The 25,353-nt window shown below is 39.0% G+C and overlaps 1 long non-coding RNA gene and 2 other non-coding genes across 7 annotated transcripts in view; 2 read left to right on the top strand and 1 right to left on the bottom strand.

Annotated features, from left to right (window-relative positions):
- The first annotated feature begins 58 nt into the window (after positions 1 to 58).
- The window catches only part of LOC135224316 (uncharacterized), a 278,217-nt gene continuing 252,922 nt past the window's right edge, over positions 59 to 25,353 (top strand). For all 5 annotated transcript variants that reach the window (XR_010316702.1, XR_010316701.1, XR_010316700.1 and 2 more), the window contains exon 1: positions 59 to 399. This is a non-coding gene — a long non-coding RNA (uncharacterized LOC135224316). The remainder of the gene's footprint in view (positions 400 to 25,353) is intronic.
- Trnal-cag (transfer RNA leucine (anticodon CAG)) lies at positions 23,810 to 23,893 on the top strand. Its single transcript has one exon. It is a non-coding gene; the product is annotated as a tRNA-Leu (tRNA).
- Trnaq-cug (transfer RNA glutamine (anticodon CUG)) lies at positions 24,214 to 24,285 on the bottom strand. The gene has a single exon. It is a non-coding gene; the product is annotated as a tRNA-Gln (tRNA).

The following is a 25,353-nucleotide window of genomic DNA, read 5'->3' as shown; positions in this document are numbered from 1 at the left end:
ATCAACAATAATTCGAAATCGAAACATATTCGGAAGCTGAACCAATCCCAGATTTCATGACATCATCGGGGTCGCGATTAGGACAGTGAACGACTTTTGGGTTTACCAAATTCTTGCCGTTATTCGAATCGTATCATAACAGTGACCTAGTTTTGTTTCTATGTGAAATTTTTCAGATCTTGATGTACTTCGTAATGCCGCGTGGTTTCCTCACAGTTAATGTCTTGTTATAGCAAATAGTGGACGTGTTCCAGCTAGGTATGCCTTGTGTTGCAACGTTCTTCGCACCCGTTTGGCATATTTAAATTTCGCATGGGCAATTTATAAACTTATTTTTATCCACATGAAAATGATTGCTTCACCTGTGTATGGCGTTACAGATGGTTCTTTGGGTCGCTGGTAAGTGAATGCCCTGTCAATGTTTTGTGTACGCGTATGTTTTCTAAACTACATAATTATTTCAGGGTAAACTCAATCTTTTAAATGTTTATTCCGTCATTATTCCATTCAGTCTGACTTTTTAACTAACCTCTATGTAGTATCCTATTATCCTCTTGTGATGTGAGGGGTATCAAAGCAATGTTGAATTTCTACCTTGGCTGTAGCCTAGCGTAGGCCTAGTTAATAGCTAAGCACATTTTGTTTTTACACCTAGGATCCTGGCTTACCCTTTGCTGACGTCCAAACACACTAACTTTTTTTTGCTTTTCTAAATTTAACCTTCATAAAAATGTACCATTGTTAAAATTTAGGTTATGTGAAGCTTAGAAATTCGTTCTTAGTTTTTCAATGCATGTAGGCCTATTTGGTCACTGTGGCTGTAGACTATTGGAAGTGCATTCAGATTTAGTGTCCTTTAAATTTCAATTTTGACTAAGACATGTGACGTGTAGACTGTATATCCTTCATTACATTGGGGCAGACTTTATGAGTACATATTTTGAGTTAAACCATACCTAGCTTAATCCAATTTCAGGGTTGAAGATGTGATTTTCTTAAAAATTAATGTGCATTATTTACATTCATTTCAGAAGCAAATGAGTTGTAGGGATACGAGACCCCATTTTTATCCTAAAACTTTGTGTCACATCAGTGGGAACCCACAGTTAAAATGATAGATTTGTGAGCTAATGTAACCAGACTTAACCTAGGCCACTGGGTCATTACTTAGCCAAGGGAGCTTCACCTTTCCCCACAAACGTCAACCTAACCTAGGTCACTGGGTCATCACCTCATAGAGATGAGGCGATTAAGAGGCAGCGTCTGGGTATTACGAATTTATTTTCGCAAATTTCAGATTAGACATAAATTTCCAAGAACGGAAAGATAGTAGTAGGTATCTGAGACATAATTTTACAGTCAGGTGTGTTTTCTCATGCCCAGAAAACTGTTGATTCTCTGTACAAACTAAGGAAAGTTATGCATTATTTATTGATTGATGGCTTGAAGAGTTTTACATTTACAAAGGGTTTTACAGTTGCATACTATAACTTATGAAGATACATGAAAAAGATAGCTTTGGCCAGTTGTCTTGGGCTTGTGTTTTCTGGTGAAAGTTGGTGAACTTGTTTTTAGCAGGTGGATCTCCGAAGGGGCCAATCAGTGCCCTACAGGGCTCCCCACCCCCCTTCCCCCCAAAAGCAACTTATGGAGATGAATCATTGTCTGGAATATATGCTGGTTTTAATCTATCAGTCGAGACCCAGGTAACTTTTCCTTTTACTGACATCTGGTAGCACTTGTCACTATGTTGTAAGATGTGGTGTTGGCCAGAATAGGCGGGAGAGAGATGATGGCCGATATATGTCTACTATTCTGATGAATGCGAAATTCGTCTGATGCAATGCTTCTGGGACGTATGCTTTTCTGGCTGGTTTGTACATTGTTTTTGCTAGCTTGATTTGATTTAATGCTTGACAGACACTGGAGGTGGTTGTTGGTTGTGTTGGAACTTGAAAGATGTCTACTGGAATTGTTAACAACTGTCCATATATTGCTTCCACTGGCAATGTGTTGAAAGCAGAGGGTTGGGGGGGAAGTTCTTAGTCCCAGTAATATCCATGGCAACTCTTATATCCCTCCTCCATTTTGACACTTGGCAGTGAGCACTGCTTTTAGGCTGTCGTGTGGTTTACTTTTGTTCTGAGACTGGTGGAAAAGGCGTGTGCTATGTTGTTTTGGGAGCCCTTCAGGTATCTGGTTGTGCAGGAGAATTCTGATATTGTAGACATCAGTCATTGCTGACATGCCAACCAACAGTCTGCCTTTTTTGATAAAAATAACTTACCAAGTAATTACTTAGCTACTTAGCTAGTGATTAGCCTTGCATGGCATCCTAAAATAAAAAAAAATTCACACACAAGTGACTTGCAATGCGTGGGAACTCGCAAGCGACATTAGCCAATAGCATCATTCTTCTTTATGCTGCTCGTCATCACTTCCTATGTTCATGTTTGCTGCTTTCTAGTTGCCTGTTGTATTATTTTGTTTGACTTTACCATCATTAGTTTTGTTCTCTTAGGCATTATTTTGGCAAGGTTGGGGGTAAAACAGTGGTAGTAGTTTATCATGACGGCAGATTCTTGGAGCGATTTTATGTTCTTTGGCTTGGGAAGTTGGTGACAGCTTTGACCTTGTTGGCCGGGGTTTTATTCCTTTGGAGTTTATTTGATGGGCTAGAAATTCTGTTGTGCTTTGGCCCATTCATTTATCTTGTCAGACTACTAGTTTCTGTCTACCAATCTGGTGGTCTGGAGTTTGATTCTCGGCTTGGCCCACATGGAACCAGAGAAATTTATTTCTGGTGATAGAAATTCATTTCTCGATATGATGTGGTTTAGATTCCACAATAAGCTGTAGGTCCCGTTGCTAGGTAGCCAATTGGTTTCTAGCCACATAAAAATATCTAATCCTTCGGGCCAGCCCTAGGAGAGCTGTTAATCACCTCAGTGGTCTGGTTAATATAAAATATACTCAACTTTTTACTAGTTTCTGAAGGACTTTCCTTACATCCTTGATGGGCTGTTTGTAGTTGGGATTTAAGATTAGAATGTCGTCGACATAGACGACACAGCACTATAATTCTCAGAGGATTTTGTCCATGAGTGACTGGAAAGTTGCTCCTTCGTTTTGGAGGTCACAACAACTGTATTTGTAAGTGTATGTCTTGAGGGGGGGTGATGATGACTGTTTTTTCTGTATTCTTTTGGTACCGGGACTTGGTAATAACCCTTCAGGAGTTAAATTTTTGTTAATATTCTGGCTCCTTCCAACTGGTGCGTAATGTCAGCAATGTTAGGCAGGGGGTACCTGTTTGGTACCATCTTGGTGTTGAACATTCTGAAGTTACCGCGGGGTCCCAATATACCATCTGTTTTAGGTACCATGTGAGGGGGGATGCCCACGGGACGGAGGCTTTTTTGCAAATCCCTGCTTATTGTGTTGTGGAATAATTATTGTTTGGTGTATGGATGCCATTTTGTCTGGGGCGTGCTTGGACTTGGGGACCCTCAGTGACAATTTGATGTTTGATGGTATACTTTCCTGGGCTGGTCAGGTCGTCCTGGAGGGCGTCTTGAAATATTTTGGGGAATTTCTGAAGGAGTTGACAGATTTCTGGTCCCATTGTGTTCTTTGCTGTAGCTGTTGGAGTAATGGGAGTTATAAGGCCATCTCTTGGAACCAGCAGGTGTCTGGCTTCATCCACTAGCATGTTGTTGGCTTCAGGAAATCTGCTCCGAGTAGTGCTGTTGTAATATCTGCTGTGATGAATTTCCAGATACATGGTTTGCTGCTATATGATAAGTTCATTGTCTGGCTTCCATCAATTTTGAGAGGGCACTGCTGGCAGTGGATACCTGAACATCGCTTAGGGTGGGGTTGAGCTATTCGTGGGGGTTGGCAGGCACAAACAGTTTGCACCGACCTGTGTCAATGAGGAATTTTGTGTTTGATGTCTTGTCAATGATGTAAAAACATATTGAGTGTTCTGTCTGTACCTGAAGAAATACAGCAATAGGCGACTTGTCTCCGTTTAAGAGACAACCGGACTTCCTGTCACTGATGGTTAATTGTTTGTACCACTACTGCAACCCTCATGCAGGTTTTTTTTTGTTGGCAAGCAGCCGTTCGCACATTTTCGGGCCTAGCTCCCGAATCTCCAGTGGAAGAAACATGGCCCTTATGGATGCGCTCTTTTTCTTTGGTTGTGTGTTTGTTCTCCCTCCTGTAGTCTCAGGAACAGTGTATGAAAGTGGCGAGGTCCTCTGGCTTTGCTGTGTTTGTCTGTCCTGCTTTGAAGCTTTGTTTCGGTGGTGGCTGCTGCTACAGGTGGTTGAAAGGGTTGCGATAATGTCTGGGCCAGGTGCACTACATACACCGTTCTCAGAAAATCGTCAAGGGGCATGGTGGATGTTTAGGTATTGTTGTACTGTTCAGTGAGGCAGCTTTGATAGGAGGACTTCTCTCACTAGTTCTGACGTTTCTTATTGATCGTCTGCGACGGCAATTGTTATCAGCCACCCTACTTAGTTTGTATATGTGTGACAGCCTCTGGTCTCTCAGTAATTTTGTAGCTCTGAGGGCTTGGGTCATACTGTAGGACTTTAGTTGTCCCTTCAGTGTCTCTTATGTGACGGTGGTCTGTGGTTCGGCTAGCCACTGTGATCTGCTCGAAAACTATGTCCAGTAGGAAATTGAGGACGGCGTTGGGTTTGTGGAATGAGGACATGATTTTCATGGATCTGAAGGTGGTATCCTCCCTGAAGAACCAGGCCTTTGGGTTGTGCATCATGAACTGGGGTAGGCGGTTGGATGCTGCTGTGGCCTTGTCGCTGGCTGGTCTGGTGGTGTCGGTCATCTTGGGGGTCACCAGTGTAGAGATGAGGAGAGTATGAGGCAACATCTGATACTCAGTCACTTATTTTCACAAATTTCTAACAAGACATAAACCTCCACAATAGCTTGAAGATTTATACATTTACAAATGGGTTCGGTTTGACAAATGAAATACTGTAACTTCTGAAAATGCATGAAAAAGATAGCTTTGGCTGATCGTCTTGGGCTAGGATTTTCTGGTGAAAGATGGTGCTCTTGTTTGGGTAGGCAGATGCCTGGCGGGCCCAAATCAGGGCCCAATCACTTAACCATTTGGGCTTCCCCCTTCCCCCATGAACTTCAACCTAACCTATCTTAGGGTACTAAATTATTTAAGGTTGTGACCTAACATGACCTAGGTTTCAGGGTACTTACCTGCCAGTAAGGCTTTGTTCCACCTGCTAACATAAGCTAGGTCACCAAACATTTTAATGAAAATATATATTTTTGTAGAAATGTGACGAAAACTGTGGAATCTCATATTTCTCTTTTTAATTAAATTGCTTACTTGCCAAGTAGCCTATGCTAATCACCATTTTCAAAACCTGAAAACATTCAAATGGTGTATATGATATGATAGGTGTAAAAGTTGCAAAGTGATAGAAGTACATACAGTGGTACCTTGAGATACGGAAGGCTCAACTTACGAAAAACTCGAGATACGAAAGCTGACACAAAAAATTTTACTGCTCTACATACGAAAAGTTTTCAAGATACGGAAGGTTTCTGAAAGTCCGAGATTCGCCCCATAGCAATTTTGAAACTCGCGCCGCGCGCCGCCATCTTAGTTCTAGTAGACTCGCCACCATCCTCCTGCTCTCCCATTGGTTCCTGATGCTAGCCAAGCCATGAGATCCTTCTCTTCCATTGGACAGCATCCCTCCCATCATGCATCTTACGTGGTGGCGTGCCTTCGCTCGACCACTTCACACCCGAAGCTTTATCGTACGCATGCGGCATTTGTTCGGTCCAACGATTTCGTTTAGTATCGTAAATTCGTTAGTGATTTCGTTGTGCTACTTTATCGTGTTGTGAGAACCTAATTAGTATATGTACTACATACGTAACTTAATTACGTACAGTACATATAGTCATGGGTCCCAAGAAAGTTGCAGAAGTTCACAGAAAGAAGAGAATGCTTTCTATGGAGACAAAGATGGAGATAATAAAAAAGTATGAAGCTGGCTTGCAGTTGAGTGTGATTGCTAAGGAATACGGCCGAAATCTGTCGACGATAGGCACCATCCTTAAGCAGAAGGAAACCATCAAAGCAGCTACACCTTCCAAGGCGTGACTATTTTGTCCAACAAGAGGAGCCATGTGCATAATGAAATGGAAAGGCTGCTTCTTGTATGGATCGAGGACAAAGAAATCGATGGCGATACGATAACCGAGACTGCAATCTGCCAGAAGGCCAGCGCTATTTTCGGCGATTTGATTGCCCAAGCCGAAGACGACGGCGGAGAGGGGACATCAACGGCAACCCCAGAGTTCAAGGCTTCTCATGGGTGGTTCAAAAAATTCCGTAAACGGACTGGCGTCCATTCGATGGTGAAGAAATTGAAATTACGTAAAGTATAAAAAAGTAAAAAGAAATGTAAAAATCAAAAAAAGACAAAATAAATTTTATTTAAAGTTTTTTGTAAAGTTAAGTGTTGCAGTTTTGTTAATGTGTTTTGTAAAGTTTAGTTTGTTTTTCTGACATTTTTTTATGCGTTTCATAAAGTTAAGTGTACGTATCTGCCGTTTGTCCTCCTCCTCCTCTGCCGCCACTTTTGGAGATAGCCTCACTCGAAAGGTAAGCTTCCACATTTTACGTTACAGTAATAATATTTCTTGTACACTAATATACACTTTATTTACAGGTTTTGCATTTTTATTATTAAGTTACGTATTGAATGGTCCAAATTGTTGTAGTATTTCATTGTTTATAGGTCAATTTACCTTTATGTATTATGAAATTTACTGGGGTGTTTTTGGAGGGCTTGGAACTGATTAGCCATTTTACATGTAAAATGTGGTCCAAGATACGAAAACCTCATGATACGAAAGGCGCCTCGGAACGGATTAATTTCGTATCTCGAGGTACTACTGTATACTATGTAATAAGGAGGGTAACAGTAGAATATGTGCATGAATATTTTTGTCTGGAATATGAAGACTAAGAATTCATTATAAATTATAGTGCACACAGATTGTATGTGTAAGTATGTAATTGTATGTGCAAATGTATAAAATATGAATAATCATGTATTTTAAAGTTTGATATTTGAGAAAGAAAAGTTTATATGCATATTTTCTGTTTAAATTCTTGTGTGTTGATTACCATTTTGCACACTTGAAAGCTGTATTTCTGAACATTCCTCCCTATGTACCATTTGGAAGTGCACAGGTTTCGAAAATGGATACTTTGAAAATAAGTGGTTTTAAAAGAAAATATGGTTAATAAATTAGTTTTTTGTCATTTTCCAAAAAAAAAAAAAATGAGATTCCTTTGTGTTATGAATGCATAAATACACAAAGGCATAACTATGTTCAGTCAAATAAACTCATGAACATTTGGCATTCCAACTGCATCTTTGTTTGCAAATTTGCAGTTTTCACCAATAATGTTGGCAAAAACTACTCATTTTTGTGCTCCTTTGTGGTATTTGTAACAAAAATATTAGGATTCTTAATTAGAAATCTTAGCATTCTTCTTGGGGAAAGTCTAAAGCAAGTGAATAACATGAATGAGAACAGTAAAATATGCATAACTCACAAGTTAAGTTGTAAGAACCAGTAAATGGTTCGGATTTGCAGTCAGTATCAGTCCACAAAAAAAAAAAAATCTCAAGAATGAATATGTAGAGAGAGCTGCGAAACAATCTTTCCCAGCCTAACCTTTCGTAGGGTTTTGTGAATCAGAGATTGAAATACAGTGATGTAGCTTAACATTACATATAGGGTGTTGGGTTCTACTTAGACACAGGGTTTGAAATCAGTTGTTTTTGCCCATCTGTCGCCAAGGCTTTGATATATATATTATATATATATATATATTATATATATATATATATAATATAATATATATTATAATTATATATATATTTATTTATATTATTTATACCATAACATAATATACATACTCCATACAATACCTACATACATATATATATATATTATATATATATAGATTAATAAATATATATATAATATACACACCTAAATTTTATAAAACTGTACAGTTTATAGCATAATATGTCAGTTGTTGTTGGCGGGGGGGGGGGAAGGGGCACACCGACCCCTTCTGTTTATATGTGTGAGCGCCCACACCTTCTCATCAGAATAATGTAGGTCAGTCGATACTAAAACTCGTTCAATGTCGTTTTCCCTTTCGTTGGTGCAATGGGTTTCATGATTAATTGGCAAATTCTGTTTGCGTTGCGCGCTGTCAAAAGAAATGGGTATGTTTTTAGTTTTTTTTATTGTACTTACAAAACTGTATTGTGTACATAACGAAGTTGTATGCAGTCTCTGTCGTTACTGAATTGCAATCAGCCTTGCCCTTTCAACACTTATAATGGAAAGTTAAAAAGCGCCTGGGGGCACTGACAAATACAGGATGAAAGTTGACAAGAATCAAGGGCAAGAATGTAGGGAAAGTATGATAGCACAAACAAGGTGATTTCCTCATGGCCAAGTGCGCGTTCAGTAACAGTTTCGCTGTGAAGGTCGTTCGGCAGTTTTCTTAGCCCAGGTGAACTGTGAGATTCGAGTGAAAATGTCAGCGTTGTTGATCATGCTTCTGTCGTCGAATTCTCCGCCTTGTGCTGACAGTTTTCTGCAATGCGTTTTATTTGTACAACGGTTTTGTCCTCGTCGTGCAGACAAATACCGGAATGTAAGGCGTATACCTATACAGTTAACACATGACAGTATTGAAGCTAAAGCTCACAAACACAAACATACACACACACTATTGTGTCACCTAATGGCCGGGAGCAATGGTTTTGCAAGTCTATACCTATTTTTTATTTTAAAAAAGAATAATGTAATAAAAGATATAAAATAAAACAATCATTAACGATTTTTGGGGTTCTGAATAGGTTAGCAGGCTAGACGTTATGTGAAAGTTGAAATATTTTATGAGAAAAATCTTAATGTTTTACTGACTTGAGACCGACAGATGTTCTTTGTGTGTGTGTGTTTTGTCTCTATGCGTATGTGCGTGCTTGCGTGTGATTAAGAGTGGGAAGGGCAATAAGTTGTTTTATATAAGGTAGTTGAAACTTGAAAGGTGTAGGGCTATAAAACATGGTAGGCTCTGGAGGGACAGGGAGAGATTACAAATGAAAGTCAAGGATTGTATGGCTAAGATTGAGTAGGGCAGAAGAAAGAAAAAAAGGTGGCGGTGTTGTAGGTATGGCGTTCATGAAGTAAATGAGAGTGGAGTCTTGTGGAAATGGGAGGAAGGCGAGACATTTTCAGGGCCCATGAAGGAAACGGCAATAAAGTTAGAAGAGATGAAAGGCTGGATTATCCTTTGTTCACGGTTTTATCTTAGTTCAACCAGACCACTGAGCTGAATAACAGCTCTCCTAGGGCTGGACCAAAGGATTATGTATTTTTACGTGGCTAGGAACCAATTGGTTACCAAGCAACGGGACATACAGCTTATTGTGGGATCCAAACGTTATATCGAGACCTGACTACCGAGCTGGTCACGGGGTAAGAAAGGGGGACCGGATGATTGGGGAAAAGTTTATGATATGATGTTAGGAGGAAAACGAGAAAACCTAGAAGGCATTGGATAGATGGTCTGAAAGGATTATCAGAAAGAAGAGGCATTATTTTGCAGGAAGCACAAGAGTACATGGGAGGGAATAGGTAAATTGGCTCGTGTGTATAAGTAGTATGACACACTTCTCAGAATAGGTTAGAGTAGAATATAGAATTTAGGCCAAAGACCAACCGATGGGAGCTATGAGGTCACTCAGGCCTGAAAGGTAAACTGATAGTAAGAAAGTTTGTAAGGTCTAACAGGAGGAAAACCTCGCAGTTGCACTGTGAATCAACTGTTAGCAGAGGTTGTAAAGTAAGATAGAAGAAAGTGATTATGAACGGAGGTACAGTAAAAGGATTGAAAGGTTACAGCTAGGGGGCGAAGGGACGTTGCAAAAAAAACCTTAAGTAATGCCTACAGTGCACTATGGGGGACATGCTACTGTTGACCCTTTCTGTATGAGTATGAAGATGTTAGTGTCATGGAACTGGAAATTTACTTGCTCTCTCTCTCTCTCTCTCTCTCTCTCTCTCTCTCTCTCTCTCTCTCTCTATATATATATATATATATATATTTATATATATATATATATAAATAATGTGTGTGTGTTTGTAAAATAAAGGATTAGTTTAGAAATACATGAATACGATCCTTTGCATACGTGACAACCTTGTCGCTCCTTTGGGTCCTTTGGGTAATAATGTATTCTTACGCGAATATAAATTCTATTCGTGTGGGAGTTGTCGTGCCTAAAACAGCTGCTATGGTATTTTGCATGTTATTTATAGGTGTGAAATGAAACACCGTTCCAGGAATACACTTTGCTGAGGAATAAGACATTTGTTTTCTTGCACGTAGCCTACGTGCCGTGTTGCAGACTCGTGTCTCGTACCTCGACAAATCAAAATCTTCAAGATGACTCACAAAATACACTTCGCTGTAAGCGTTGACTCTCTCTCTCTCCTCTCTCCTCCTTCTCTCTCTCGTCATTTATATATATGTATATATATATATATATATATATATATATATATATATATATATATATATATATATATATATGTGAGGTTGCTAGTTTCAGGTCCTCAAGCTCATGTTTTCATCGTTATTTGTATGTGTAACTTTTAAGTGGATTACAATTCAGGGCTGTGGTTAGGTGATCAAGTTGTAATGGAATGACTGAACAAGATGTTTCAAGATAATATGCGGGCGAGTGAATTGATGCGAAGAAATTAGTTAGAACAATGATAGAGAAGATATAAGCGTTTGGTGTAAGAAACCATTTATTGAAAGCATTTAAAAGGTTGCAGTATTAGTATGTTAGAAAATGTAGACATAGCACTTGAATACTCTGTTGCAATATTTATTTCCACGGCATTTTGACTATTTGTGGAATACGCAAGTAGAACATCCATAGAAAGGATAAAGAATGTATGTGAAAAGAGGTGGGATAAGAAAATGGGTCACAAATGGATTGCGAAGTGTGTGTTGTGCCATCTTTTCTTTATGAGAGTAAAAAATATATGTCGAGTATTAATGGAAAAGAGTGGGTAGTCGTTAAGGTGAACTATTTGCATAATGAGTGTAGCTGAAGAATGGTGAAAAGGGTACGAATCTGAGATTAAAGGCTGGGCCCGTGAGGTTGTAAGCTGCAACCCCTTTCGTTTGTTTTACTTTTATCTCCGTTCATATTCTCTTTCTTCCATCTGACCTGCCACCTTCTGTAAAAATTGTAGTATTCTAATGCAGCTGCGAGGTTTTCCTCCTGTTACAGCTTTCAGACATTCTTACTTGTCTGTTTCCCTTTCAGCGCTGAAGGACCTCATAGGTCCCAGCGCTTGGTAATCGACCTAAATTCTGTATTCTGTTTTATTCAAGGCTGGTGAACACTAGAACACTGTAAGTGGAAAACTTTATATTCCCTTTTTTTTTTTTTTTTTTTTTTTTTTAAGTAGTGATGGTAACTTAGGGCAACATCGGGTAAGTGCTAAATAATATTGCATACATTTGTAGTGGGTGAATTCGACGAGATACTCGATGAACCTTCTGTTGAGATATCTGAAGAAAATGATGTGGTTCCCGTTGGGGGTTGTGTCGTCAGTGCGCCTTACGCAGTGCACTGTAGGCATTTCTGAAGGTTCTCTGCAGCGTCCCTTCGGCCCCTTGTTGCAACCCCTTTCGTTCCTTTTACTGTACCTCCAGTCTTGTTATTTTCCATCTTGCCATCCACCCCCTCTGAATATTCATTTCATAGTGTAACTTTTAGTAAAGTATATAGTTTTTTATAATTTGTAACTCGACTTTAACCACTGTGCAATTATTTTTTATATTAATGTCTTTATGACAACACCAACACACACATGACGGTTTCCAAAGTATTTAAAGTTGAGCGTTTGTCAGTGCATCTGAATTGGTGGGGTGATGTTTATTTAGAAATGACTTAAAAGTTGCAGTATCAATGAACCTTAAACCTTCTGCGCAAAACAGGCCCTTTGAGAATTACCGGGAGGCATATTCCCAAACTGTAACCAATGTCGGGACCTTCCCTGAAAAAAGCGGGACGCCATACCTTAAAAACTAACCGTAGAATCATCTTGAAAATCTCAATTTGTTTCCCCACACCCAAATTACAGACTAACCAATTAACTCAGCCCAGCCCAACCTAACCAAGGAGCGTGGCAGAAAAAAAGAAAAAGAAAAACGGGCCTTTCGCAATACTAGCATACATCTCGGGAATTGAAGCGCCTAAGTTTCAGAATAAATGGTTTCTTTGTTGTTTGTTAATCCATTAGTCGGTACTGACGGAAGCAAATAGTGCTCTTGTATAGGAAGATCAAAGCTTTTGTTGTAAATCTGTCTACGTACAGGAAATTTCACATGGATCTCAAAGAATCAACGAAATTCTTCTTTGAAAAACAAGAAAAAGTGTGTGATCTTGAATTAACTGTCAAATATGAGGCATGGCTGGTGTTTCTGGTGATAGGGATTGAATATTAGGGGTTCATGGTGGCACGAAGAAGTAAAGGGAAATTGTGCTTGTTATCAGTGTTTTCGCACTGCCTTTGTGTCCTTTTTAGATAACAAAAGCAGTAACTGCAGTACCTCTTCAGGGTCGTTAACAAACGCCTTTAAATGGGAAATTGAGTAGAACATCTTAAGGTAAGGGAAAATAAGATGATTGAAACTGAAGAAAGAAATGATGCTCTTATTTAAAGACTTGCCATTCTCTCTCTCTCTCTCTCTCTCTCTCTCTCTCTCTCTCTCTCTCTCTCTCTCTCTCTCTCTCACCTACCTCCTCATCCCTTTTGCCTTTCCTGGAGCGCCATTTTACCCAGTAAGAGGCCCATCGGGGAAAGAACGTGGGCGGGTTTCTTTGAATTCATTTTTTAAAAGTTTCGTGATGGAGGTCCCTCGAGACGACTATAAAAGATCTGTAATGCCTTACTTTCCGGAAAGGGTTTAAATACGTTCCTTGCAGCGACTACGTTTTTTTAAGCAGAACTTATGCATGCTTCCATTTATTTGGCTAAATGTTCTAAAGCATGGAGAATCTCTCTCTCTCTCTCTCTCTCTCTCTCTCTCTCTCTCTCTCTCTCTCTCTCTCTCTCTCTCTCTCTCTCTCTCTCTAGTCCGAACGCCATATCAATAATACCTACCATTTTACTTAGGTTCTCGTAGGTTCCTAACAAAAAAAAAAAAAACTAGTCCGTAAATTTTGAGTATTTTATCGATCATCTAAATTGCTATGAAATCATAGCAATTTAGGTGATCAATAAAATACTCAAAATGGAAGAACTGTATTGTGTATATATACTATTATTTATATTTTGTTGGCTTCTGATCGAAATAGAGGCTGCACAAGCTTGGTACCGAGACAAACCGTTTCAGAAAGCGAGAGAAAATAATTTTCTTAAGAGACCATGCGCTACATTTTTTTCGTAAACTTAAATATTCAGCCATCAAAGAGCTTTGGGACCAATGTCATACCCCGTTTAACCATTTTAGTTCAATTTAGTTGATCGATTGAGGCGTTCTTTTGCAAGTGCGATTCAATTTACTTTTTTTTTTTTTTTTTTTTTTTGTTTTTTTTTTTTTTTTTTTTTTGCGTGCCTTATATCCTTTTGCATCTTATTTTCTTCAACCTCGAAGTAACATTTGCTTCTTTCCTTGTTTTTATTAACTCTAGTAACTGGATTTGTTTTGTAAAAGGTTAATGATATGTTAACCAAAATTTGCATAGTCATTGAGGGTAAATATGTTTTATGTAGTGTTCAGTAGTAGGGTAAATTAAGTTTATAAATAATACTTTGAGACTCTGCTGATGAAGTCTGTATGTGTGTGTGCGCGCGTGCTTGTTTGTATGTATATATGTATGTATCGGTGAGAGTGCGTAAAGGCAATATATACATAATTTTAATTTTACCTTTCTGTAGTATTCACACCTGCATGCTCACGTTTTTTAGCCTCTCTCTCTCTCTCTCTCTCTCTCTCTCTCTCTCTCTCTCTCTCTCTCTCTCACACACACACACACACACACACACACACACACACACACACACATATACCATCCTTTCAGGTAAACATGCGTGCTCTAGATATGAATAAAATTTCTTGTAAAAGGAAGCTCGTCTTTCCTTTGATGATAATGAAGAAAGTAATCCCTGACCGAATTCTTTATTGGCTATTTATTCGAATGTGGGACATACATTGAGCAGAAGCAGCAGACGCGTCGGTCAATACGAGACCATTCGCCTTAATACTGTAATTTTTCTTTTGGTGAGAAACTGAAGGCCAAATAACTTGCTTCGCATATTGAGGTTATCCTCCACGAACGTCTCTCTCTCTCTCTCTCTCTCTCTCTCTCTCTCTCTCTCTCTCTCTGCGCATGCTCGCGTTCGCATGTATACTAAGATTTTACTGTGCCAGGGTAATTGTATGTGTATTCATGGATATTTGATACAGGGGCAATTATAAATGAATGCTGATGTGTTCAGTCGAGCATAGCAAGAGAGAATACCGTAACCTTGCAGTAAAGACGACACTATACCAAAATTGTATTATATAATTTCAAATTAATCTCGGGTTAATTCACAGTTTTATCCATCTATGGTTTTATCGGAGTTAATTTAACTTACGTCTTGAAGATACCGAATGAGGAAAGTTTTTGTCTTTTACTACTTCTGCTTTGCTAGATTTTGGGCCTTTGGTTCATTGCCATTCGCGCTAGCTCTTGTTACGCGGTTTTTTAAGGCTTTGATTTGTTTTTAAAAAGGTTGGAATGTTATGCCTCTGGACTTAAGACCTGTATTGGGGGTGTCGGGGGTGGGGCGGGGGACCTGAGGGTGGATAGTGCACCTCGCACGATTCACTGTCGACATTACTTACGGTTCTTTGCAACGTCACTTCTGCCCTTAGTTGCGTCCCTTTTCGTTCCTTTTACTGTACCTCCGTTCTCTTTCTTTCATCTTACTTTTCAACCTCTGCTAACAATTGCTTCGTAGTGCAATTGCGAGGTTGTCCCCCGGCCACACTTTAAAACGGTCTTACTTACAGTTTCCCTCCCAGCACTGAATGACCTCATGGGTTCTAGCGCTTGGCCTTCCGGCTAAATTTTATATTCCTTTTCATTCCAATATCGTTGGCAGCAAGGAACTTCCACCGGGACTTGTTTGGCATCACATGACACCAACATAGGTGAGACCTTTTTCGCACCAGTGTTTAAAAATATACTGGCAATAAAATCGGCTCTTGTGACACCACTCTTAAAAAGATGCTTGAAAACCAACTTGTCCGACACCGTCTGTAAAATTGTTCGTGTGATACCACCATTAAAAGATATCACGAGACATGATTACATAGAATTCCCTTTGCCAAAAAACCTGCGCGTTTAGCCAATATTGCCATAAAAGTATGCCCAGACACATTCTTGCGTGATACCTTAAACATTTAGTAGGAAAAAACTCGCGCGACTTACTCATACGAAACGTAAAGTGATTCATCAATGTAACGTCTAAGCTTTCTGACCCAATTATGATCTTACTCCAGATCGATATAAGGTTCGATGCGAGTTTCTGCGCCTTTATGGTTGTGAAATATAGGGGTTGTTATTCCTATTTTTAACCCCAACCTTCCTGTTGTGTCCAGGCTTTTAAGATCCTCTTTAGCAGAGTTTGAAGTGTTTATTGACTCGGCCAATTACCGACTCTTTCAGTCGTTCAATCGTCCTTGGCTAAATTAGTCTAGTCATTTGCTGATGTGGGAGGGAGGCAGTCTTACCTCGTCCTTTTTCAAGAACTTTACAAGAACCTTCAAGTTTCATTTCTCGTTAAGGTCAGTTTTGGTAATGAAGTGTTTTTCTCTGCTGACGTTTCAGACGTATAGTAAGACATTCATTCAAGTTTTGTATTCGCTATTTACGCATTTTGAACGAGGAGATCACTTCATAGAGACGCAAGATGTTAATTGTAACGGCAGTTTCAGTAATCAATCAGTCGTAAGTGAGAAGTTATAAGCAGCTTTACTATTTCAAGAAAAGTGTCCGAGCGGAAACGAGTTTGATATTTCCCCTAACATTTGCACCCCCGAATGTTTCCGTAGCCACAGTCTAGTTCTTTATGTATGTGACGTGACTTGAGCAGTTTACTAATTATTGGGAATGAAAACAAGTGTACGTCTACAGGAAAAGAATTCGGCTAATTATGGATTAAATGAGAGAACCCAAAAGTATTACGTATGTAGGAAGAGGAGCGAAACGTTGAAAGTAAGGTTAGGGGAGAAGGTAAAGAAAAAAAAGGGAGAGGAAGATAGTAGTTAGCAAGGTCGGATGGGGGGTTGGTGGTGGGTGGAGATTGTTGGGGGAGAACAAGCAAAGAACAGGAAGCAGAGAAAGAGACAAGACTTGCGGTGTTGGGTGGGGGGGGGTGGGCATGGGGGGGGGGGGGGGGGCTTCGCTTCACTCATAGCCAGGCAGGTAGTCGACAGGGAGAGAGAGAGAGCGACTGTGAGAAGCAGAAGGCATTAGTAGAATAAGGGAGTTGATGTGGCTGAGATGCGAGAGGGGGGTGGGTGTCCGATCGGTAGGTAAGGTAAGGTGAGGAGGGATTGTGTCTGTGTAGGAAGACGAAGAGGAGGAGGAGGAGGAGGAGGTGCTACAAGGAGGCAGAATCAGGAAGGGACCTTGGCCTCAATTTGCAACTCGGAACAGGAGAGATGCAAGTCTGCTGGGTAGAGGGGTTTTGGAGGTTAGGGGGGCCGGTGTTTGGAGTACTGGCGATTGGGTTATGGGTTTGTTGCATTACACACGACCCTTCGAAGGGCAAATAGCTAATGCTTCTACATTAGCTGCTTTCTTACGAAGACAAAATGAAGAAGGAAGCTGGGAATTAAATAGTAGATACTGCGCTGGGCATAAGAATTGCAAATGCGAGATCTCGAACATTCAAGTTTCACCAGAATTCATTGGGAGGAGGAAGGTTCAAACATTCTTTTATTGTTATATTTTATTGGCTTATCGGTCTCTCTCTCTCTCTCTCTCTCTCTCTCTCTCTCTCCTCTCTCTCTCTCTCTCTCGTCTGCCATGTTTATTGTATCGTCATTGCTCTTTTTTTGTCAGTGGTTGGTTTTATTGCCAACACTTTTCTCGTCTTAATGGTTGTATTTATCACGCTTTCTAATGTCTTTCAGAGTTACGCACCATTAACAAATTAAAACTGTGTCTGATTGCCGTCGTTACTCGGTTTTTATCAATATAGTGCTAGTTGTTCATGCGGATTATAATTGACGTTTCACTCATGTTGAAAAGTGACTTGTGTCGGTTCCAGATTCCATAATGATATAGTGCGTCGAAATACTGTATGATCGCTTTTTGTCATCTGTAATCATCGTTGTGGGAGAGTCGCTTTCTCTCTGGGTTGCAGCTAATTTTGGGTGTAGCATTTCCTGTAACCTTCGGGTATACCCCCACGTACACTTAAAAGTCAGGGGTACTTTTATCTGTTTGGAAAACTCACTTCGTTGGCTCTCGGACCTCATTATGACCCCGTTGTCGTGTTGAGAAGAACACAGAACTACTTTTGAATCGCAATGAGTGCACGTCATCCCAAATGAAGAGGGCGTTATACATTGCAGTGATGAAACGTTACTGAAATTTTAAAAAGGGGCTATTATAAAACCCACTCGAGGGTAAATTGGAATATGAGCGAGCCTGCCACCGCGGTTAATGGAGTGGAAGTTACAGAAGGGAGGGACTGAGGAACAGGTAGAAGAAACTGTCCCTGAATTGTAGGGGAAAGCGGAGAGGAGAGTAGACGTCGAGGATGGGTTTTGTCGATCCCCCGTCTGGGATGTTGCAACGCAGTAGAAGGTCGCCGAAGTCACTATTGCATTGTATTAAGGGGAGAAGGGGAACGCGGTGCGCGTAGTTCGCGGGAGGTGGTGGTGGTGGTGGGAAGGCGGGGATTTGAGGGGGAGGGGGGGGGAGGGAGAGTGAAAGATGAGGAACATTTGACAGGATGGTTAAGAGAGTTATTGAGGTTAAATGACAAAGTAGCTTTTTAAGCGAGGTATCGAATGGGTGTTTGGGCAAGACAGTTTGGTTTATTAGAAGTTGATTCTCTCTGAATCTTTACAGTTCTAGTGTTCATCTTGACTGAGAGATGAATTCACTGGAAGATGAATTATTCATCTTTCCCTTTTTCTTGGGGTCTTGACTGGATGAGGCAACACCTCCTTGCCCTCTAACCATAGAAGAGCTAGGTTAAAAGTTTTGTATTATAGTTGATTAGTTGAATGGACTCCACTGGGAAGCCGGTGAGAGTCCATTATTTATTAGGAAGTCACGTAAAGCCGTTGGTCCTGTTGCTGAATAACCACTGGTTCCACGCAACGTAAAAACACCATACAAACAAACAATTATTTATTAGAAAGGCGGCCGAGAAGAAACAGCAGTCATCTGTGAAATTCTCTCCGGATCAAGGCCCAGTCGATTTTCGAGGACATTGAAAAGCGTCTTGCCAAAATAAGATGCAACGGTGTAAAAAGTTGCTTGCTTTGAAGCTAAGATGTCGTAGTCTAACCCTCCATTCAAACCTGTTCTCAGCTGCTTAACGAGTTGTCATTATCATTGTTCTAGAACTGACGTTGCACATCTATTGCTTCAAAATGTTTTACTCACAAGATGCCTAGAGCTTTCGTTAATGGCCAACTGTTGTAGATGTTGTAAATGTATTTGATACGCTCACGGGATGCCCAAGGTATTGTGGGAGCTCTCAAATACCCCGTGAGCAAGTACAGATGCCAATATTCCCTGGATCACACTAGTTTTTTTTTGTTTTCTATTAATTTTACGGGATTTCCAGCTGGCATTAGATTATCCTAATGTTAAGACCTCAGGTTTGTTAGTTTGAAAAATCCAAATTGATTAAAGATTTGTCATTTTGTAGCCTATGGGATTTATATTAGAAGTTGGGATTCGAGATTTTATGAAGACAATTTAGATGAAATTAGCAACACATTTCAAGAAATCCACAATGTTCAGACGAAATATGTAGCACTGCTTCATCCATTTTGGCTGTTTTCTGGTATACTGCTTTTAAGGAAACCACCGAGTATGGTGTATAATGATAAATCAAATGCTAATTACTTTCCCTCTCGAGACATAATAACTTCCCCAGTGTATTGGATGTCCAAATTATTTATCAAACTCAAATTTAGGCCATCCAACAGTTTGTGGTTATCTTTTTGTTTTTCAAATGCTAATGACTAGCATCCTTATAACAAAAAACAGATCTTAGTAGTCTGGTATGAAGGCTAACAAAATATTAGAGGCTTCAGTACAGGTAGATCATTGTCCCTCTTCAATGTAACTGTAAAAAAAAAATAATAATAATGGTGACCATCTTGAGGATGGACGGTAGCTTAGTGACCACATCCCCGGAATCAGTGCCCCAAGAATATAAGGCATAAGGCAGTGAGTGAGTGCTTCGCCAGTTAACTTGGTAGAATAAGAGGAAAGAATTACAACCCATATTTTATTTAGGCCTCGTGTTTATGCTGCTGGTTTTAACGGCCATTGCGGGTGTAAATCGATACCGTTTTATGGAAGGTTTGGTCGTTTACTCGTAACAGAAAGTTATACGACAACAATGTTTGTTTGTATGGTGCGTTTACGTTGCATGGAACCAGTGGTATTCAGCAACGGGACCAACGGCTTTACGTGACTTCCGAACCACGTCGAGAGAGAACTTCTATCACCAGAAATACACATCATACGACAACAATGGGTTATATATATATATATATATATATATATATATATATATATATATATATATATATATATATATATTCTTTTTTGTTGACATCATTAACATTATTGTTCACCTTCCTTTAATTTTTATAGTTTCTTGTTCATCGTACGCCATTTTAGTTCATATATATTGTAGTATTTTTGGGAATCGTCATTAACCGTCGTCGTCGTTATTGAGTTAGGGTGCTGATTGCGATTGTTATCTGTACAGTTGTAGTTGATGGTGGTGATTTCTTAAGAAACATTGTGTCGCACTGAACTGCATGCCTCTCACATCCAGTATTTTCTTATTATTCATCAGTTCAAGGAATTAACTCAACCAATACAGGGATAAAGATGATCAACGTACCTGATACCCCTGGCATTCTTGAATATCCTCGACCTTGGCCGGTGATGTTGACGAAGCGTCTGACGTCACGAAGGCGTGTCCGAATACTGGGTAAGCTCCTGTGCAAAATGATGCTTTAGGAAAGTTTTAAGCTTATTTGACGGCCAGTCTCTCCACGTGGCAGGAAATGGTGGTATGGAATGCGTTAGTAAAGCTAGATGAAGGGCAAAGAGTGTTAAGAGTTGTATCCTAATTGTACGCATATTTTCCAAGGGTCCATGTGCAGCCCAGACCCGAAGTATATAAAGGAAAAGAGAGGGGAGGAAAGTGGGGTTTCATCTAGAGGAGAGCGTTAAACCTGATGGACTTTCCATCGAAAGTCAAAATTATCTCTATTAATGAAGACAAAATCTGTGGATTTATGCTGAATAATTATCAAATTACGTTCACGTATTTAGTTTCATAACCGTTTTTAAATGATTTTTTTTTTACAATATTATATAGTGGTAATTTCCAGCAAAGTTTTCTATTAGCTATTGAAATGATTGAGTTATATTTAAGTAGAAGCTTTTTAACTCTTAATATAGTACTGTCTAGTAATTTTATTTGAACGTGTATTTAATTCATTTAAATCAATGAGATTCAGTAAACTAGTATAGGTGCATCTTGAATTCCCCGAAAACCAAGGTAAAGCTTTTTTTTTTTCTCCGGTAGTTTTGCCCTTGAACCGATTCACATAATGAATTAGCAATTGTATACAGGTTGCAGTTTTGTAGCATGAAAATAAAGTAGCCAAACACACGTTGTCGTGCTGGTTGATTGCTAAATCGTCACATTGGCTGCTGATTGCTGAAGCGTGTATGAATGCACTGTCATGGTAATGAAGAAGTTCTGAATTTTCTGACTTCGGAGGCTCAAACACCACAAGAATGCGCTTTCTTGTTTAGTCAAGATGTCTTCTCCGTAGGGGGACTTGTGCCGTCAATGGACCTCATGCGGTGCACTGTAGGCATTACTTAAGTTTCTTTGGAGCGTGCCTTCAGCCCCTAGCTGCAACCACTTTCGTTCCTTTTATAACACTTGCTTCATAGTGCAACTGCGAGGTTTTCCTCCTGTTACACCTTTCAAACCTTTTACTGTCAATTTCCATTTCAGCGCTGAATGCCCTCATAGGTCCCAGTGCTTGGCCTTCGGCCTAAATTCTATATTCAACTCTACTCAACTCAAGTCAAGATGTCTTGAAATCACTGGCTTGCCGTTGGTAAAATCCTAAAGTATTCCCTGATGTGCAGTTCATAGAAAACGTAAACGGGTTTTCTCTTTCCAGTTTTATTTTTATATTTTTTTCTGAAGTTGATCGTTGAAAATCCCTTTGCAGCAGCAGTGACGTGCCTTGGGCTGGCTGATGGGGATGTGGTCAAGGTCACAGAGAATTTCATTTCACCTTGAAATTCAATCGAGTCTTCGAACTGAGAAATTTAATATTCATTGTTTACTGTTCATTTTAGTCCTTATGCCCTGCCGTACTCGAGCTATAGAAAAATTATTCTGCTTTCCGTTTATTTTTTCCCCTGTTTATAACAACGCAGTTAGGGAGCGAATTGTCAGTTATCTGAAAAAAAAATCGAAAAAATGTAATGGACTATAGAACTGGTCCAACCAGTTAAATTGCGTCGGTTTAGACTGCCTCCGAGTGGGTGGAGACATCTAAGTTCAACATTCTCAAATAAAGTACTCTTTGGCTAAACTCTGTAATTGGAAGGCATTTTATTCAACTTTGTGTTGCTTTATTGTAAAAGGAGTTTTTTTTTCTCTCTCTCTTTTGTGACGGTTCAGAGTTTATTCTATGAGTGTATATATTACTTTGAAAAGCTTAAAACGAGAACGAGAAAATGCATTTTAACGTTAACGCTGACGGGGATCGAAAGCCTTCGCTTGTTTATTTTACTTTGTGTGTGGTGTATTATATAACTATGGATTTTGATTACAAAAATTGCTTTTCACGATATTGCGAATTTCTTAGCATTGTTTTCATTGTTATTGAAGTTCTCGTTTTAGATTTTAAGCTGACCTTGTGCCAGCTAGGGCTCTTGCTCATAGAGCAGGTCGTAATTTGTTATTGAAGATAAAATAGGACTGACACTGAGCCCAGGTCCGAAGAAGCAAGGACAAGGTGAGGGATGAAAAAGTGGGGTTAACGCAGAAAGAAGCTATAGACTTACTTTAGCTTAAACCTTTTAAAAAACGGTTGTATGAAGGAAATTCGAAAGCTTATTCAGAGATAGGAGAAACGGGTAAAAATTTTATATATATATATATATATATATATATATATATATATATATATATATATATATATATATATATATATATATATATATATACATGTAAATTGTAATCTTTTATGTATAAGAAACTATAATAATTCAGCAGTTCAGTGTGGTACCAAATAAGGCAGGTATTTATGATAATTGGGAGCATGGTAATGACATATACCGGCAATTTTACGTAACTAATAGTTATTTACTCGAAGTAAAGAATATAAAACTGTTATGAAAACTGTGTACCTTGTATTTTGGTATTATTCATCACGGCGTAAAAGAGATAGAACCGTTCATGGTGTGAACTGATTATGCGGTAGACTTAATATAAGTTGTTTTCAAAGGAGACGGATTGAATAAACAGTGATACAGGGTAATGAATGATAAACTTTTATCCCCAAAAACAACAACTTACCTTATTGCCTGTTTAGTTAAATAGGAACAATTGCTTTGTTGTATTGTTATATAAATTGTATCTGCATTTACTAACCCAAAGCTACATTTTCACACATACGTGTAATATATATATATAATATATATATATATATATATATATATATATATATATAATATATATAATTAATTATTGTATGTATATATATATGTATGTATGTAAGGGCGTTAGTTATTCTTGATTGCCATCAAGTTTGGTGAATTATATATATATATAAAAAAGAAAACTAATTCGCCTTTACCAGCGTTATTGGTATTACTAAACAGTTACCGGTAGCTGCGTATAATTAGCAAATTCTTACATTTACAGTAACGGACTGCCTTAATTTTTGTGGCTAAGATTATTTTATGAATAACTTTAAAGTCTGCTCATTGATGATATATATATTATTTTCTTTTTGCTGCTTTTCAGATATTCCGTAACTGGAATATCTGTAAAGATACAAAAACAGTGATTGTGTCTCAGTTACGAAAAAGTGAGGTGTATTGCACGTGCTACAGTACGCTAAGTCAATATTGAACGCTCCACCAGGTTGCTGCGAGTCGAGAGAAAGTTAATTTTTTTTCCCCATCTCTCTCCCTTCCCCCACCACTACCAAATTCATCTCTGCACACTGGATACAATTTCTCTCATGAGGTCTTAAGAAGTTTGAGGTTCTGTCGGAATTCCTTTCATAGTAGAATTGAGAGACTGTTAAGAATAAACTTGAGGGAATTTTGAACAAGATATAAAAATAGTTTATTTCGCTTTACGATATGGAGTCAGGATGGCCGAGCGGTCCAAGGCGCTGCGTTCAGGTCGCAGTCCGGTCTTCCGGGCGTGGGTTCGAATCCCACTCCTGACACTCGTTTTTAATGTTCGATTTTTTTTATAAAGTTGTTTTAACTTACGATTTTTTCCCCGTTTGCCTATTCAAGATGTGTTGTTAGTGCTCATTGTTAATCACTGCATCATCGAAATCACATTGTTAACGAAGGTATCGCAGTTTGTTTTTTTTTTTCCTTTCTTTTTTTTTTTTTTTGACTAGGGAATAGGACGAGTTGCCGACAGTTGCCAGATGGACGTCATGTACTTATTTTCACCCATGTGAAACGAAAACTGGGGTATAAATTGGGGAATTGAAAAGTAAATATGAGAACAAAACATGAATGAAAAAGCCAACCAAGGTCCCACCGAGACTCGAACTCGGATTGTTGGATTCAGAGTCCAAAGTGCTAACCATTACACCATGGGACCTGCATGAGTGGAAAAGAAAGCAACTTTATAGATTTTCATAATATATTTTTCAAAACTTCATGATATTTTTCAGAAATATATTAGGCATACGATGGAATCGACTGTACGTCTTAATAAGGTTTGCAGGTTCAGTTCGAAAATATTCAAATAACGGGCAAAACGTTCGCGGTCTCTCATCCTCCCCGCACGTCAACAGAAATCCTTTACATTGATCAGCGCCTCTCTCTCTCTCTCTCTCTCTCTCTCTCTCTCTCTCTCTCTCTCTCTCTCTCTCTCTCTCACCGTGCGTATGCGTCAATAGAGACCCTTTATACAGATCAAAGCCAGGTATTTCTCATGCGTGCATTAAGGTCTTGCTGTCACTCAAATTTCTCTCTCTCTCTCTCTCTCTCTCTCTCTCTCTCGTTGTTATGCATGGAGGCTTTGGCTTCACAGCCCCTCTAATTTGATTTGGGTCACGAACCACCAGCCTTGACCTGGTTAACCATAAACGAAGTCTGGGTCATTGAACTCTTATAACAATTTGGTCTTCACTTGCTCTAGTGGTTTTAGTCGTTTGTTGAGTGTTATTGTTGTTATGTTTTCAAGTTGTTTGTTTTATTATGGATATTTTGTTGTTAATATTTATATAATATTCTCGCTTCATATTTTCACTTGTTAGTTCTCTGCTCTTTAAAAACTTGCATTGCAAATATGCTGCTGCAGATTTTTTCTTGATGAATAAGTTCACATTTTCAAGTATAATCATGATGATGATAATTTAAAAAGAGGGATTTTTTCTAGAAACAGCATATACTTTTTTTCAGTCATACACAAACAAATCTAATTTTCTTTTAGTTTTTATTGTATTATGAAGAGTTTGCTGCCGAGATGTTTACATATATAGTTTATTATGTTCAGTAAGTAGTTGATGCTTACACACTTGCCAGTGTTGAGGTCTACAGTTCAACAAGTGTGTGTTTGTGTGTGTAAGTTTTTGTTTGTTACTAATATTCATCTGGGAATGCACGTAATTGTTTCCCTAAATGAAAGTTACTTGTCATCCTTTAACCTCAGTAGAATATGTCT

This window comes from Macrobrachium nipponense, chromosome 12 (genome assembly GCF_015104395.2).
Source record: "Macrobrachium nipponense isolate FS-2020 chromosome 12, ASM1510439v2, whole genome shotgun sequence".
Classification (NCBI taxonomy): domain Eukaryota; kingdom Metazoa; phylum Arthropoda; class Malacostraca; order Decapoda; family Palaemonidae; genus Macrobrachium; species Macrobrachium nipponense.
Note: the sequence above shows the minus strand (reverse complement) of the source record. Positions and strands in the feature narration are given on the sequence as shown.